Source organism: Kryptolebias marmoratus, linkage group LG1 (assembly GCF_001649575.2).
Source record: "Kryptolebias marmoratus isolate JLee-2015 linkage group LG1, ASM164957v2, whole genome shotgun sequence".
Classification (NCBI taxonomy): domain Eukaryota; kingdom Metazoa; phylum Chordata; class Actinopteri; order Cyprinodontiformes; family Rivulidae; genus Kryptolebias; species Kryptolebias marmoratus.
The window spans coordinates 34,241,473-34,256,892 of NC_051430.1; the positions used below are offsets into that span (position 1 = coordinate 34,241,473).

A 15,420-nucleotide genomic window follows, 5' to 3' on the forward strand; every position below is an offset into this window, starting at 1 on the left:
TGTTAAAAAGACCCTCAATGTTGTCCGAGTAGTTTAATTTCGGTGTTCGGTATAAATGTTTATTACTCGTCCTTTTGTCCTTAGAGCTCACCGTAGTTAGTCTGACGTCATCACGTTACTGCGTCCAGTGTTTTAGCATTGCTAACGTTCGGGAGCCGAACCACCGCGGGGAGAGACGTACCGCAGCATTTGTTTCTTTACGAGTGTGCGTCATTTAAAAGTGAGTTATTTGTTCGAATGCCTATTATTATATGTGTTCGTTCCGAGCTAACGGCAGTGTATATTGTGGAACGGTGCGCGAAATACACGTTATTAACGGTGGAGGCGGACTTACTAGCTTACGGCTAAGCTAGCCAGTTATTGTTCTGCTTATTACGGTGAAACTTAATTTCGGTATTTGTTTATTTTACAGAAAAACCACACGCGTACGGCGACCCATGCTGGCAAATTAAACCACGCTGTGTATGTGCTCATCCCTGTTCAGTATTGATGACTCAGTTCGAATACAGAATAATCGAAAGGAGCCAGCCTCGTGTCTTCATTCTCCTACATCATCACCCATCCTAACACCTTGTCCTGATCTGATTCCTGGCTGAAGTAGTGTTCTAGCCGACACTCCAGGTTGAGAGCGGTGATAAACACGGTCCAGTATCTTATGATCCGTTCCCAAAGCAGACTCACCTACAGTCGCTGCTCCTGCACGCTCCCGGCATTCTGATGTTAACAGGAAGTGACGTCACGTGTCTTCTTCCTGAGTTATTTGGGCTTATTTTGTATTCCACGCTACACAAACCCACAAAGAAGAGACTAGACCGTAGAAATGGTGGCAAATCACTTTAGAAACAATAAATATTGGGTTAAAGTTGCGGGAAAGTTGCAAAAAGTTGCGATTTTGCGGGGTTTGCTTGATTTTGCGTTAATAGTTGCGATCACAACATCGCAAAATCCTGAAGGATCTGATTAACAGTAGTTTAGCTGTCTACTTATATGCAAAATGATATTAATGATGAGCTTTTTGAAGTTTGATCTATTTGTCTGTTTATTAAAGTCTGTTTGCTCTAAATTCTGTATAATCTCTAACTGGGAAAAGGTCATTGATATTTATATATGAATGATTTGACATAATACATCTAAAACCAATTAATTTATGTAATTTTTAATAAATATTGATCGTAATTGGCCCTTGGCTAGGACCAAATTTTTAGTTTTGGCCCCCTTGCGTCACTGGGTTTGCAGAGACGAGATGAGATTTCAACAAACTCAACTGACATGTCTTCAGACCAAATTTTTTAAACTCCAATATGCATTTTTCAAGCATTGCTTGACCTTTTTTAATTATGCATGCAAATATTCAAATGTACTCCTCAGAATGTTCTGCAGGCTTCAACTGATTGATTTTTCTTTTTAATACCTTTTAACTCTTATGTGCTCGATATGAATCAGGACATCTACAATTCCCCAAAATCTTTTTTTCTTTTAATACTATTTGAGTAGAGTAGGAGCAAAAACTTGCAGAGGGTTTTATTATCACATTATTATCAGGAGATGTTGCATCTGAAGAAGACTTTGAGTCATTTCTGTGGGCGTCAGGGTGATCGACAGGAATGCATAAAATCATAATATGATTCTATAAACCTGTCATTTCTGTCAGTTTTGTTTTGGTAAATGCGGCTATGGGCTGGTTGGCTCAATGATTCCACCAACACTCTTCAGATGAGAGTAAAAGAAAGTCCTGTTAGCTTAATGGGTTCAGCACAATGAGGCATTTTAGTTATTCTTTGTAAAATCCTTGTTATATATATATATATATATATATATATATATATATATATATACATATATATATATACGATACTAAATATAAGCACCTAGGAAACCCCTGAGTTGGACTTTAAAAACAGTTTAAGCTTTGTTTGTTAAGATGAATAAATTGCAAATCTCATAAACCCATATGTTATTCGCAATGGAACATAGTAAATATATCAAACGTTTAAACTAACTTCTGACATTTTTATTAGTCGTTTCAGGTCCATGTTTCCCTCTGTGAAGCATCTCCTCTTCTTTTAACATCAGTCTGCAAACATCTAGGATCTGAGGAGAGGTTTTGGAGGGAATATTGTCCCATTCTTGTTGCTGTCTTGGTTTAATGCCAGCGTGGTCAGTCCTGCTTCAAGCTCTTGACTTGTTTTTGATTGTCCAGTCTCAGCTCGACTTATTTCACCCTAATTCAACCCGACTCGGTGCTATGTAGCGTCTGATCACTGCCTCGATGTTGGCGCCTAAACTTCCCACCAATTCTGTTGTCAGCGAACGAGTACGGAAAGGTCTGCACCTCCTAATAGTACCATGGTGTTCGTTTTCTTATATTTTTTAAAAAAAAAGTAAGGTGGATCCGAGTAGGGCTGAGTTGAGTGGTGCCCATTAATGACCAAGCCAAATGTGGGCTGACATGATGGATATGTAACCACCATGCTTCTCGGCTCTACCCAGGACCTCAATAGGTGTGTAATGGGTGGCTCACTAATTCCCCTTTTCCACCAGCTCTATTTCAGAAGTCCGGCTCTACTCGGCTCGGCTCGATAAAGAATGCATCGCGTTCACACCGGCCAGTTTGGTCGGCAGCAGAGGAACGCTTCCTCGTGTTGTGGGGGGCGGGGCCATAACTTGGCGCCATTTGTGTAAACAACGGAAGCACTATGGACAGCATTGGCCCTGTGTTGTTGCTGTTTTTTAAACTTATGGGGATTCTCCTGAGACTTCAGGAAGAGAGGCGCAGTGGAAGAAATGCTCTGGATGCTGCGATTGTTGCACGGAGTAGGACAGCTGTTATCAGCCGGAGATTTCAGGCTTTACAGGCCTTCAGCTGGGGGACAGACGGCATAAACGCTGCAGGGTAAGCTAACGCTGTTGTTTATATTCCTACCTTCGCTCTTTATGCTTGCATCTGGTCACACCCACGACCAATGAGTGAACAGGAGCTAAGCTTGCTCCGCCCACGAACCAGGGTCGGCCCTACTCCGAAGCAGGGACCGGCCTCGAAAAAATGCTGATGGAAACGTGCGCAAAGCAAGCAGAGTAGAGTGGAGCCGGGACCTTTAGAGCCGGTGGAAAAGGGGCATTAGTTCCTAAAATGGCCCCGAAGACCTCACCTAGACCCTGTGAAGATCATGTTTTGTTACTGCCGCTTCACAGCAAGGAGGTCTGAGGTGTTTTTCTTCTTCAAACAATATTTCAATAAGCGCTTTAAGCTTTTTGTGTGTTGTCAATTTAAGTTCACTTTAGTGCAAATGTAGCGATGTTGCAGTAAATTCGACTCCAACTTATCGGTTTTGAGCGCCACTTGCAGAAGTCTGTCCCCAAGGCAGTAAGTGAAACTCTGAAAGTTGTGTTTTCACATTTTCGACACACAGACATAAGTAGTTTCAGCATTTCTCAGTTCTCACATGGTAAAATCAAACGTCTTCTGAAACAAAACGAGAGCTTTTTAAGCGTTGAGGGGGACAAATTAGGGAACAAAAGCCCGCTGATGACACTAAGAGAGAAAAGGAAAGAGCGTAGAGAGCAGATAAAGGGCCTGCGTTAATGACACATCAGTAGCTCTGGTACTTTTTTTTTTTAAGCAGCAGTCAGCAAGTCACTGACATGGTTTAACCGGCAGTTGTCAGTTTTAGTAAGATTAATACCGACCCAGTCAACCGTTAGAGATGTTCTGAGATCAAGTTTCAAAATGACTGGAAATGAAACGCTCTGTCACGTAGTTTGAAAATCGAAAGCCTCATGTTCCTTGAGAGAATGCATATCGCCCGCCATATTTAATTTCAGATCTTTAGACTAAGATCCTCTTGTCAAACCTTGAAAATAATTCCAGGCACGATCTCATACGACAGCGTGAGACGTTGTAAATGACTCTCAGCTACTACCACAACACGTGTTACCTCCAATATCTGTTAAATTTGCCATTTTTGTGTAGCCATCTTGTATTAGATTGGCACCAAAAGTTAAAAAGCTGTAAATCTATAATCGATGATTAGATTCTGAATTTTTTCAATAAATCACAAGATATTTTTGCGAACAAACAGGTTTGACTCCAACACTTTCAAGATGGCTGTGGTGGCCATCTTGAAATATGTTTGCATCAAATGTTAATCAGTTATAGAGGTGCAGCCAATGTTTGTTTTCTGGAAATTTCATTAAAATCCGTGCAGTGGTACATGAGATTTTTTTGCCAACAGACAGGCAGAATTTACTTGAATTCGGCAAAACGTGCAATTTGTTTTCGATCAGAGTTCTAGCAATGTTTGTGTTTTTTAAGAGAAACTTGGACCCTTTTCCAGTAAACTCAGTTCCTTTATTGACACCTCATTTCTGTGTCCTCCAACACTCATTAAGTGATGAAGATGGGACCTCTTCTCAAGGCTGTGGTTTTTGTTTTTGGTTTTTTTCAGTTGAGGTGCTGAGAACATCCTGTTCGTGGAGTAAACACCGGGCCGTTCTGTCCCCCGAGGTGTTTGATCAGCACGTTCTCTGACAACATTATAGGAAGAGCGCAGAATAACATCCTCAGACAGGAAGTGGTCCAGTTTTGCATTAGAATCATGTTTTTATTTTAAGTGACATTTTAACATTTTAGGTCAGAACCATTTTTTCAGCAGTTCTTTGACGTTTCAGCTAAAGGCTGAAGAACAAACCAAAATTATTCCTACTCCAGATGAGCTCGGACTGCTCAGACTGCACAGGAACGCTGGCTTTCCAAAAATGATTTTCTTTCCTCACGAACATGACGCCATTTCAGAAAACGACCCAAACGCTGCGGTAACTACGCCAGGCCTGTGCGTGGCGCTGTAGTGCCGCCGTGAAAATAAACCAGAAACAGCAAAGAAGACGTGGAGCTGCCACCCAAAGAGCTTTTTGTGGACTGACATTAATTTAGGTTGGACTGGGGGTTGGGTCATTACAAATATGTGGACATGTTGGACATTCGAAAAAGGTTAAAAAACAAAAACAACTGGACTTCTATTCTGACGTTTCGCTTCTCATCCGAGGAGCTTTCTCAATTCAGAAATGGAGAGTGTGGAGTTGAGCTTTTAAAGCTGAGATGAGATTGTTCTCACTGTCCTAACAATAGAGGGTCATTAGGGTCCTTGTTTGGCTTCCTTTACCCCTTTCCTTTACTCTTCTATACCCATCTATGTCAAAAGGGAGAAACCAACATTAAACGGATGAGGAGGTCTCAGATTCCAGCTTTCAGAAACATATAATGGAGCTTTAGGCCTGATCCCCAGTCAGTTTCACTCCAATCAACAGAGTGGCCCATCAGTGAGTCAGACAAACAAGGACCTTAATGACCCTCTATTGTTAGGAGAGTGAGAACAATCTGCAAGCAAATTTTTTGTTTTTTAACCTCTTTTGAATTTTACCATGGCCTGGATGACTGAGACACCAGGACATTTTGGAGAATAAAGATACTCCTTTAGTTGTTCAATTATAAGAGATTCAATTATTTTACGAAAAACTATTTGGGTATGGGCGTGTAGTTGTTTAAGTCTGCAGAGTCACCCCTTTTTAAATTTAAAAAGATATATCAGAGGTGATAGAATAAAATCATTTGCTGTCAAAGATGTCACATCTGACCGTCTGGATGCTCGTTATCCTACGGTGATGTGGGCGCTAAACAGAAAAATTAAATGAGTCTACAGAGGTGCCTATATTTGCTCTTCATCCCCTTTCATCCCCTTTTCTTTGTTGCAGGTCTGAGTTTCCTTTCCTGAACTTCCCAACTTTCACCATCTTATGACGTGACATGACAGAGTTGTCTTTGGTCAAACCTTGAAAAAAACATGCACAGTCTCACGCAATATCACACTCGGAGGATGTGTTGTGAATCACTTGCAGCTGCTGTCTGCCCAATATCTAAATGGTAAATGGTCTGTACTCATATAGCACCTTTCTAGTCAACCAGACCACCCAAAGCTCTTTACAACCCAATCTGTGTCCTCATTTACCCATCCACACACATTTATACATCACTCTGCTACATCTCTACAAAGAAATCATTCTCTAGAGTTTATTCAGTGCTTTAGATTCACTCATATACCGACGGGGCACATCGTAGGCGATGTGAGGTTCAGTGTCTTGCCCACTTCGACATATGACCGCTTCCAGGAATAGAACCTCCAACTCTCTCATCGGGTAGCCGTTTTCGTGTCGGCTCATGTCCTCCAGCTTTGGTGGCCATCATGATGGCTGTGACGGTGTCGAGGCTCCTCCCCTCGTTGTGACATCAAACAGCCAGACGTCAGCCAATCACAGCTGCGCCCGCTGACAGCTCTTGCGGTGTGTTTTCAGAGGATGTTCTCAGAGGTTATTCTGAGAACCTTTTGACTGAGTGGGACTTTCCTCCTCCTCAGGTCCTGATTGTGCTGACAACACTGACTCTTTCGGTTTATATTCTGACATTAATCAGGCACAGGAGTGCAGGTCAGCATTCACATTATTATTTTACGTTGTTTTTTTTTTGTTTTCAGTGTCCATGTGTGGGGCATCAAGTCACAGGCTTTCCTGTAGTCAATCCAGGCTGTGGTTTGTGTCTGGCCTTACAGCCTCGAGCTACAGTTCTGTCAACTAGAACTGCTTGGCCTCCCCTGTTGTTGGTGCCAATTCCCTTCTGTGCCTCGCTCAGGTATTGACCCATGTGCCTCTTCATCTTAGCTGCTCTGATTCCTGATAGGACCTTCCATGTTGTACAGAGGCAGCTGATTCATCGGTAGTTGAATGGAATTGCCACTTTCTGGTTTTTTTTTGTGATCAATACTGTCCAGCCACTCAGAGTGGATCCCTTCCATCGGTAGCTGGTTCATTTGTGCTGCTACGTGAACCATGGAGAGCGGTCAGTTTCTTTAGCCAGTAGGTGTGAATCATGCAGTCCAGCTCCTCATACCTGAGACTCTGTCTTGAATGTCTGCTGCTGTGATAGATACTAGGTCTTGCTCTGGGAATGGTATGTTCAGATCTTAGATCCTGTAGCCATGGGGCATTATCATTGTGTGATGCCGCCTCCTTTCATATTGCCAGTATTGTTCTGTCTCAGCTCTGGGTGGAACTGCTTTCTTGTTATTCCCCTGCCATTAAGAATACACTTTGGATGGTGTGGTGTAGAATGATATCTCCTTAGACGAGAAGCTTTGAAGCATTGTTTGGCAGTCTCTAGAGCCTCAGGTATGGACAAGTAGCAGTATTTCTGTGATGGATCCTTTTTCAATGCAACTTTTTGTTTCTCTCAGAGTTGCCTTGATCTTAGCTTCCAGCCTCTCCCTCTGTGAGGGACAATGCTCCTTACTATTGCTTGTAGGCTTGAGCTTAAAGCCTAGTATATCAAGGATTACTGTTGCTGTGGTGTATACCATCTTATTGGTCTCTGTGATGGCGTCAGCTAGGATAGTTAGCAGTGCTGTATTCCCATCTTCTACCATTCTTTCAGAGGGTACTTCATTACTTGCCAACATTTGGGAATGTCAATGTGGGACAACATAGCATGAACCCCTGATCAGTAAACAGCTGGAACTTGTTATTTATTAGCTAACCTGAACATTTCCAGGCCTCCTCTTGATGCTCAGACACAACTTCCTGCTGTCTTTCAACCACTTTGAAAAGCTTTCTTTGCTGCCTCCATCTTTATCTTTCTGCCTCTCCATCTTTAGCTCTCTGTCATCAGATGACAACACGACTTACACGAAAACGATCGCGCTCCCGCGCCACTGTAGAGACAGAGTGAAGCAGGTCTCCTCTCTGCTGGGAGATTGACAGCTGTCAGTGCTTGGGGAAGTGGGCGGGGCTTACGGCACACTGCAGAATGAGTGCTTTCTCACATTTAGCCGCCAAAGTCACCAGATTTGTCGCTAGTCCATTTACAAAAATGCTAGAGGGATCTGAAAACTCGCTAAATATAGCGTTAAAGTGACAAAAAGGCCGTGTGCGTGTGTTTTTTTAGCGTGAGAAGTGTGGCGTGTGAGGGCCAAATGCAGGACTTTTGGTGTTTTGCTGTCCTGCACAGGGTGATGTGGGACAAGGGACGGGGGGGGGCTAAATGCGGGATGGCTGGCAAGTATGGTACTTCCTTGTTGCCGTAGCATCGTTGTTGTATCTCCTCAGTCTCTAGTTGTGACAGCAGGTTTCTCTCTTGAATGCTGGAGCATTGAGTTCAAAGTTGTGTTATAGATGGGTATCTACGTTTCCACAGTTACAGCATCCTTTCCATATAGCTCCTCTCTCTAGGTTTGCTCACGTAGTAGCATTCCAACAATGTTGACTTCTCTGCCCTTATATATATATATATATATATATATATATATATATGAATTGGAATTGGATTTTTTTTTATGTATATCAAACACAAACACACAGACACACTTGTTTGTGGGTGTGTATATGTGCGTGCGTACGTACGTACGTATGCAGGGTTACTGAGAACTCTGCGTGTTTGTGGTCGCTGAGTGGGACTGATATCTGTGAGTCATGTTCCTCTTCTCATTCATGATTGCGCACCGAGCACAACCAAATGCAACGAGGAGAGGGGATTTAAAAAGGCCGTGAGTACTCTGTGAGATTATGCACATGCTTTTATTTATTTTGTTTGTGTGCCTGGTATTTACCGGTCAAAGGGTCTTGTCTGGTGCAGGATTGTGTTTTGAGCTTTTAAAGCTGAGATGTGATGTAAGCTGGACTGCTTGCAGATTGTTCTCACTCTCCTTACAATAGAGGGTCATTAGGGTCCTTTTTTTTTTTTGTCTGACTCACTGATGGGCCACTCTGGTCACATGAGTGCAGTTTTTGAAAACTAAACCTAACAACGCCTCTGTTGGCTGGATGTCACGCCCATCTATGACTTCCGCAACACCCTGAAATGAAAGTTAGACCTTTTTCTTTTTTTCGTGCGTCAGGACTAACATTCTTCAACTGTGAGGCAGCCGCATAAGAACTATTGTAATGACTGTCTGAGCGTGTCCGTTGTGCTACTATGACTCACTGCTGGTGTGTGGTCAACTCACACCATCTCAGTATAAACGATACACTTACTGTGGGCGTTTTCACCTGAGACTGGTGTCGTCTGAATCGATTTGCCTTGAAGAAATGCATATGGTCATTTATATGGTCATCATTTAATGATGTGAAATGATGGAGTTGGTGAATTCAACATTTAATTCTTTTGTTTTAAGCAAAGATCTCAAGCAATAAGTAGCACTTGACTCTAAAAGTTTAATTATTTTCTGTTTTTGGTGCCCTAAGGACATGAACGTTCTTCAACTGTGCCATTTTACCAAAACTGAAACATTCATGTTTGTTTTTTGGGGGATTTTTTTTTAAGAAAAGTAATTGAATTTCTCAGCACGCATCAAAAGTGAAATCTGAATTGAAACTTTGTGTTGGAAATTTGTAAACTTCATAGCGACAGAGCTGGGTTTTCCCCCTTCATTTCAACCCAGCTGTCAGATTTCTGAAAGCTTCATCTCGATTGTTAGCTTTAAGGAGCGACCACAGGTGTTAGTTTAACAACAAAATGAAACATATGTGTATTTAAAATAATAAACGTGAGAAGCCACGTTTGCATTATGTATCAAGGATTGCACTGCTTTTGTTGCCTCCAAAACTAACCATAAAGGAGAAACGATAAGGTCGACATAAGTACATTACCGCCACCTGCTGGTGACTGCCGGGAGTTCAGGTCTTCATTTCCAGTTCCGCCATAAGGTCCCGTTGAATTAACAACAAAATAAAAGCTCGTCTTTGGTTTAAAAACCACAAAACGTACCACTTTTTTATTTTTGCAATCACCGTTTTTCTAATTTCATTTTAAAAACGGAAAAAAAACCACATGCTTGTTTTGTTTTTGCAGTTTTATTTTGAAACAAACCGCACACGGAGCTCCTTTATGTCGTCTGAGCGATCCGTTCTTGCTTCGCTTTGGCACCGAGTGCTTTAGATAGGATCTTACTCTGCTCCTTTTCTGTCACGGAGGTCAGCAGAAAGCGTTTCCTGCGACTAAAACCACCGACACCTTNTGAAGCATTAGCGCACATTTTGGCTTCGGTCGCTGCTCCTGCACGCTCCCGGCATTCTGATGTTAACAGGAAGTGACGTCACGTGTCTTCTTCCTGAGTTATTTTGGTTAAAGTTGTGGTGTTTTGGGCAAAGTTGCGATTTTGAGGGGTTTGCTTGATTTTGCGTTAATAGTTGCAATCGCAACATCGCAAAATCCTGGAGGGTCTGAATTGGGACAGACTATGCAGTCAAACCCTTCAGCATGAACGCTCTGAAGGACACGAGGGTGGAAGTGCGAGTATTGGGACCGGGCCAATTGATAAGCTGCCACCACGCTCCACCAAGACCCTGCAAAGACCATCCAGGCTCTGGCTCGGTTCTTAGTGGGGCCCTCATCGAGTGTGACATAAAATACCACGTTAGGGTTTGGGCTTTAATGCTTCCACTTGCATGTTTCCATGGCAGCTCTATAAAACCCAACAGGACAAAAGGAAAAATTACCGTTTTATCATTTCTGCTCCTTCTTTGTACCGCTCCAAACATCCTTATTTATACCTGTTCTGTTGAGACTGGGCTGATAAAACGAAGACAAACTTCAGTCCTCGGGGGTCGCTCTCCTGCATGTTTTTGACGTGTTCTTGCTGTAAAACACCTGGTTTAAATGGACGACTTGTCGCCATGCGTCTGGAGAACTCAATGATTCGGTGAGGAGGTGATTAAACCGTTTGAATCAGGTGTGTTGGAGCGGAAACACCTAAAACTTCTTGGCCTGGAGTTTGACACACCTGCTACTCAACATGCAGTTTAAAAATAGATTAAACTGATCGTATTACATAACAGTGTGGGAGGATTTGGAGAAAGAGGAACGGCACAAAAATTTGTCTAAAAAAAACTTAAGTTTCGGGTCAGCAAATGTCAAAGTGACGTTCCTCTGGGGTTATTTTACGAAAGAGGAAGCTTTTCATCTGTCCGTCAGCAATGAGAAACTGCACTGAATTGTGGGTAAAAACCTGCAGCCGTATGATAACCAATGGAAATGATGAAACGGTTCAAATTAGGTGAAAGTTCACATCATTTAGAGAGTGAAAAGGAGAGACATTCCTGCAGATGACTCGTTCCTTTTAACTGGAAACGAAAGCTTCCTCTCTGGATTCCTGCTCTCTAACTCACTTTTTAATATCAGTCACACACACACACACACACACACACGTGGTAACCCTCAGTGTGTGTGTGGATGTGGGGGTGGGGGACAAACCACAAACACTTTGTGTTCTCTTGTAGTGGCTCGTGATTCAGAAATTTGAGAAAAACACGCTCTCTTCCCCATCAGACGACTTGCTAATGTATTTTGGGAGGGGGGAGGGGGGGGCTGTATTTGTTGAGTCAGAGTTGAGTCAGCGCTCGTATGACGCCGTTTCAAACAGCGCTGCGGCGCGAGTGACGGCGCGTTCACTCAAACACACTCAGAGAGGACGGAGAACCACAGCAGGAACCTTCTCCTGTAAGTACAGAACTTTCCATCACTTTCTTTAGCTGCTAACTGGGAATATGCTTTCATTTTTGTTATTTGAGCTAATTAATTGTAAATCTGGTTTTGTTCTTTACTGAACACTGATTTTTAAACATATCAGATACAGAACTTAAACCTCAACTAACTTTATGAACTTTATTAACTGGGTAAATAAAATGTGAATGAAATGATCAAATACGTTAAAAGACCCAGAAGATAAAACCAACAAAACTGTAGCCAAAAGCTCAAATTAGCAAAGCTGTCGCCAAAATCTATAATTATCGTAACTTTAGTTAAAAGCTAAATTTAGCAAACCAGTAGCTAAAGGTTTATATAAACAAAGCACAGATAAAAACTAAAATTTGCAAGTTTAAATGAATAAAACTGCAGCTAAAAGCTAAAATTAACAAAACTGTAGCTAAAAGCTAAAATTAGCTAAACGGTAACTAAATGGTTAAATTAATTAAAACTGTTTAAAAGTTTAAAAAAGAGGAGCTAGATTTAGCAAAACTATAGCTAAAATTAGCAAGTTACTAAAAGCTAAAGTGAGCAATAATTTAGGTAAAGCTAAAATTAGCTAAATAGTAGCTTAAACCTAAAATTAGCAAAACCAAAGCTAAAAGCTCAAATTAGCAAAGCTGTCGCCAAAAACTATAATTATTGTAACTTAAGTTAAAAGCTAAATTTAGCAAAACAGTAGCTAAAGGTTTATATTAACAAAGCACAGATAAAAACTAAAATTTGCAAGTTTAAATGAATAAAACTGCAGCTAAAAGCTAAAATTAGCAAAATGATAACTAAATGGTTAAATTAATTAAAAGCGTTTAAAAGTTTAAAAAAATACAGCTAAGAGCTAAATTTAGCAAACCTATAGCTAAAATTAGCAAGACTGCTACAAAAAGCTAAAGTGAGCAATACTTTAGGTAAAGCTAAAATTAGCTAAACAGTAGCTTAAACCTAAAATTAGCTAAGCTAAAAGCTAAAATTAGCTAAATGGTAGCTTAAACCTAAAATTAGCTAAGCTAAAAGCTAAAATTAGCTAAACGGTAGCTTAAACCTAAAATTAGCTAAGCTAAAAGCTAAAATTAGCTAAACAGTAGCTTAAACCTAAAATTAGCTAACCTAAAAGCTAGAATTAGCTAAACAGTACCTAAATGGTTAAATTAATTAAAACTGTTTAAAAGTTCATAAAACAGGAAAAACATAACTAAGAGTTAAATTTAGCAAACCTATAGCTGAAATTAGCAAGACTGTTACTAAAAGCTAAAGTGAGCAATACTTTAGGTAAAGCTAAAATTAGCTAAGCCAAAGCTAAAAGCTAAAATTTTTAAAAGCTTTAAAGGAGCGTAAGAACAATGATTTTGAAGGAATTAAAGAGACGTAAATGAAAATATTTGTAACCTTTTTTATAAGCGGTTTAATTCAAAAAGCCTAAATTTTACAAATTCTCAAAGCCGCAGCACACTAGTCCCAACTGAGCTGCACATTTTGCTGCATGAACGATTAAAATAGTACAAAGTATGCAAAAGTAGTTTGCAAATAAAACCAGAATAGCTCTAAACAGGAAAACGCTGTGAATGCTGACTCAGCACTTCTCAGCTTGAAGCAGCTCGGTCAGGTACAGAGTTATATGCAAATATCACATGAAAACAAGTATTTTTATCTCGTTTCATCGTGTCTCGCACTGCTATAGGACTTGTGGTTTTCTCTCAAAGTGCAAAGAAAGCACCCCCAAGCTTCCGTAGTTATATTTTACCTTAAAATCTTTTCAAATCTGAAAGCGAAAGGTCTCTTTAACCGGTCATATCCTGCATGATTCTGCTGCTCTCAGTTCAGTCATTTCAAAGATCTGACTCACAGTTTTCACACAGCAGCTGTTTATTTTCGTCCGTTTCTGTTTGCCTCTCGTTAACTTGGCAATCAGGGAGTGACGGACACAGGTGTGTGGTTACCACGGTGACCGTAAAGGTCCCCAAATGGCCTTTAAACCAAGCAGAACACAGGGTTTGATTAACCGACAGGGTCAGAAATGAGTCCGTCAGAGGGACGGATGGTGTGGAGTCTGAGCCGAGTTGGTTTGGACACGTGGATTAATCGGACAAAGGATGTTGGAGGTGGGAGCTGCCGGGTTTGAGGATGTGCGGCGGGTTAGTGTGACAGAGGAGGATGCTCGGGAAGGGGGGAGGTTGAGATGGAGGCAGATCCACATCGTCTGCTGTGGAGATAAAAGGCCAGATACAGGTCATGGAAAACTGGTGAGCTAATGTAGGAAAACAAAGGCTTAGCATATCACCCACCCCCCTTCATGCCAGAGTTTTAGACTAAGATCATCTTCTGATCAGAAGAAACGATGGACATTTTTGGCCTTTTGGTCAAACCTTGAAAATAACATCATGCACAATGTCATATGCAATGATCTCGCAGGATCTGTTAGCACTTGGAGTATGTGGAAATGATTCTCAGCTACTACCACATTCCATTTTAGCTCATACTTGCCAACCATCCCGCATTTAGCCCCCCGCCCCGTCCCTTGTCCCGCATCAGCCTGTGCAGGACAGCCAAAAGTCCCGCATTTGGCCCTCACACGAGTTTTCAAATCCCTTTAGCATTTTTTAAAGCGACTAGCGACAAATCTGGTGACATTGGCGGCTAAATGTGAGAAAGCACTCATTCTGCAGCGTGCCGTAAGCCCCGCCCACTTCCTCAAGCACTAACAGCTGTCAATCTCCCAGCAGAGAGGAGAGCTAAAGATGGAGAGGCAGAAAGATAAAGATGGAGGCAGGAAAAAAAGCTTTTCAAAGTTGTTGAAAGACAGCAGGAAAGTATGTTGGCAAGTATGTTAGCTCTATATGTCAAATTGACTGAGCTTAGCCATTTTTGTGGGGGCTAAGATTGACTGTCCGTGGCAGCCATCTTGAATTGGATTGAGTCTAAAAGTTCAGTTCAGTTGTAGATTTACACCCAAAAATGACTCTCTGTGATATTTTTGCTGACAGAAAGCTGATGCCGATATTTAACGTTAAAGTTTGAAACAGAGGTCTTGTGCGATCAGTTGGAGAGGATTTTAAGCTACTACCGCTGCACATTTTAGCTCAGTATCTGTAAGATTGACAGATTTGTGTTTCCAAGGTCCCTTGGCTATGGTGGCCATCTTGAATTGGACTGTCTCCAAAGGTTAAACAGCTGTTGATGTCATGCATGTTCAACCAGGAGAACTTAACCCCTCGTTAGCACAGATGGACCATCTGGTCCCAACCTGATCATTCATTCCAGACTTTGATACATTTGTCACCAAGTTAATTTTATTTTACTTGTTTGTCGTTGTTGCAAAACCTTTGACTCCACGTAATTCTGTCAAACGGAGGTCAACTGGCTTCATTAGTGGAAAACTTGCTCCTCGTTCAGCTCACGTGTGCAGTCTCTCTCTCTCTCTCTTTTTTTCTTTTTTTTGTAATTATAGACGCACACACACAGGTCCAGCTAATCAGTGTGGGAGTCGGCTCATAAATCAAGCCCTGTAATTGGACATCCGGCTTCTCAGAGCAGCTGGATTTAAGCGCACCGCTGTGCCGCCAGACGCTAAGAGCAAACTCCACTCCGAAAACACAAGAGTCGGTTTTAGACGCAGTTCTGCAGCCGTGTTGAACGCTTTATTTCAGTGTTGCTGAGTCGGCGCGGGTGGGTTTTGGTGCAACGTAACCATCAGGGCCGTAGCTCCCACAGAGGACCCCGAGGTCCGGACCTCAGTGTTTTATAAAAACATGAATCCAAACAAGGCTTCTGAACGGCGTGGTTCTCTGCGTAGCTCCACCAGTTTCCTGTAGGAGGCGCTGCAACTGTGTGCAGCTGCAGCCAAACTCAATGTCTACGAAGAA

At 41.8% G+C, this 15,420-nt stretch overlaps 2 long non-coding RNA genes across 2 annotated transcripts in view; both read left to right on the forward strand.

Moving 5' to 3' along the window:
- Positions 1-15,420, forward strand: part of LOC108249068 — a 33,177-nt gene that overhangs the window by 11,905 nt on the left and 5,852 nt on the right. The window lies entirely within an intron of this gene.
- On the forward strand, positions 126-520 carry LOC119617537. Its single transcript, XR_005233863.1, has 2 exons — positions 126-220; positions 413-520. It is a non-coding gene; the product is annotated as an uncharacterized LOC119617537 (long non-coding RNA).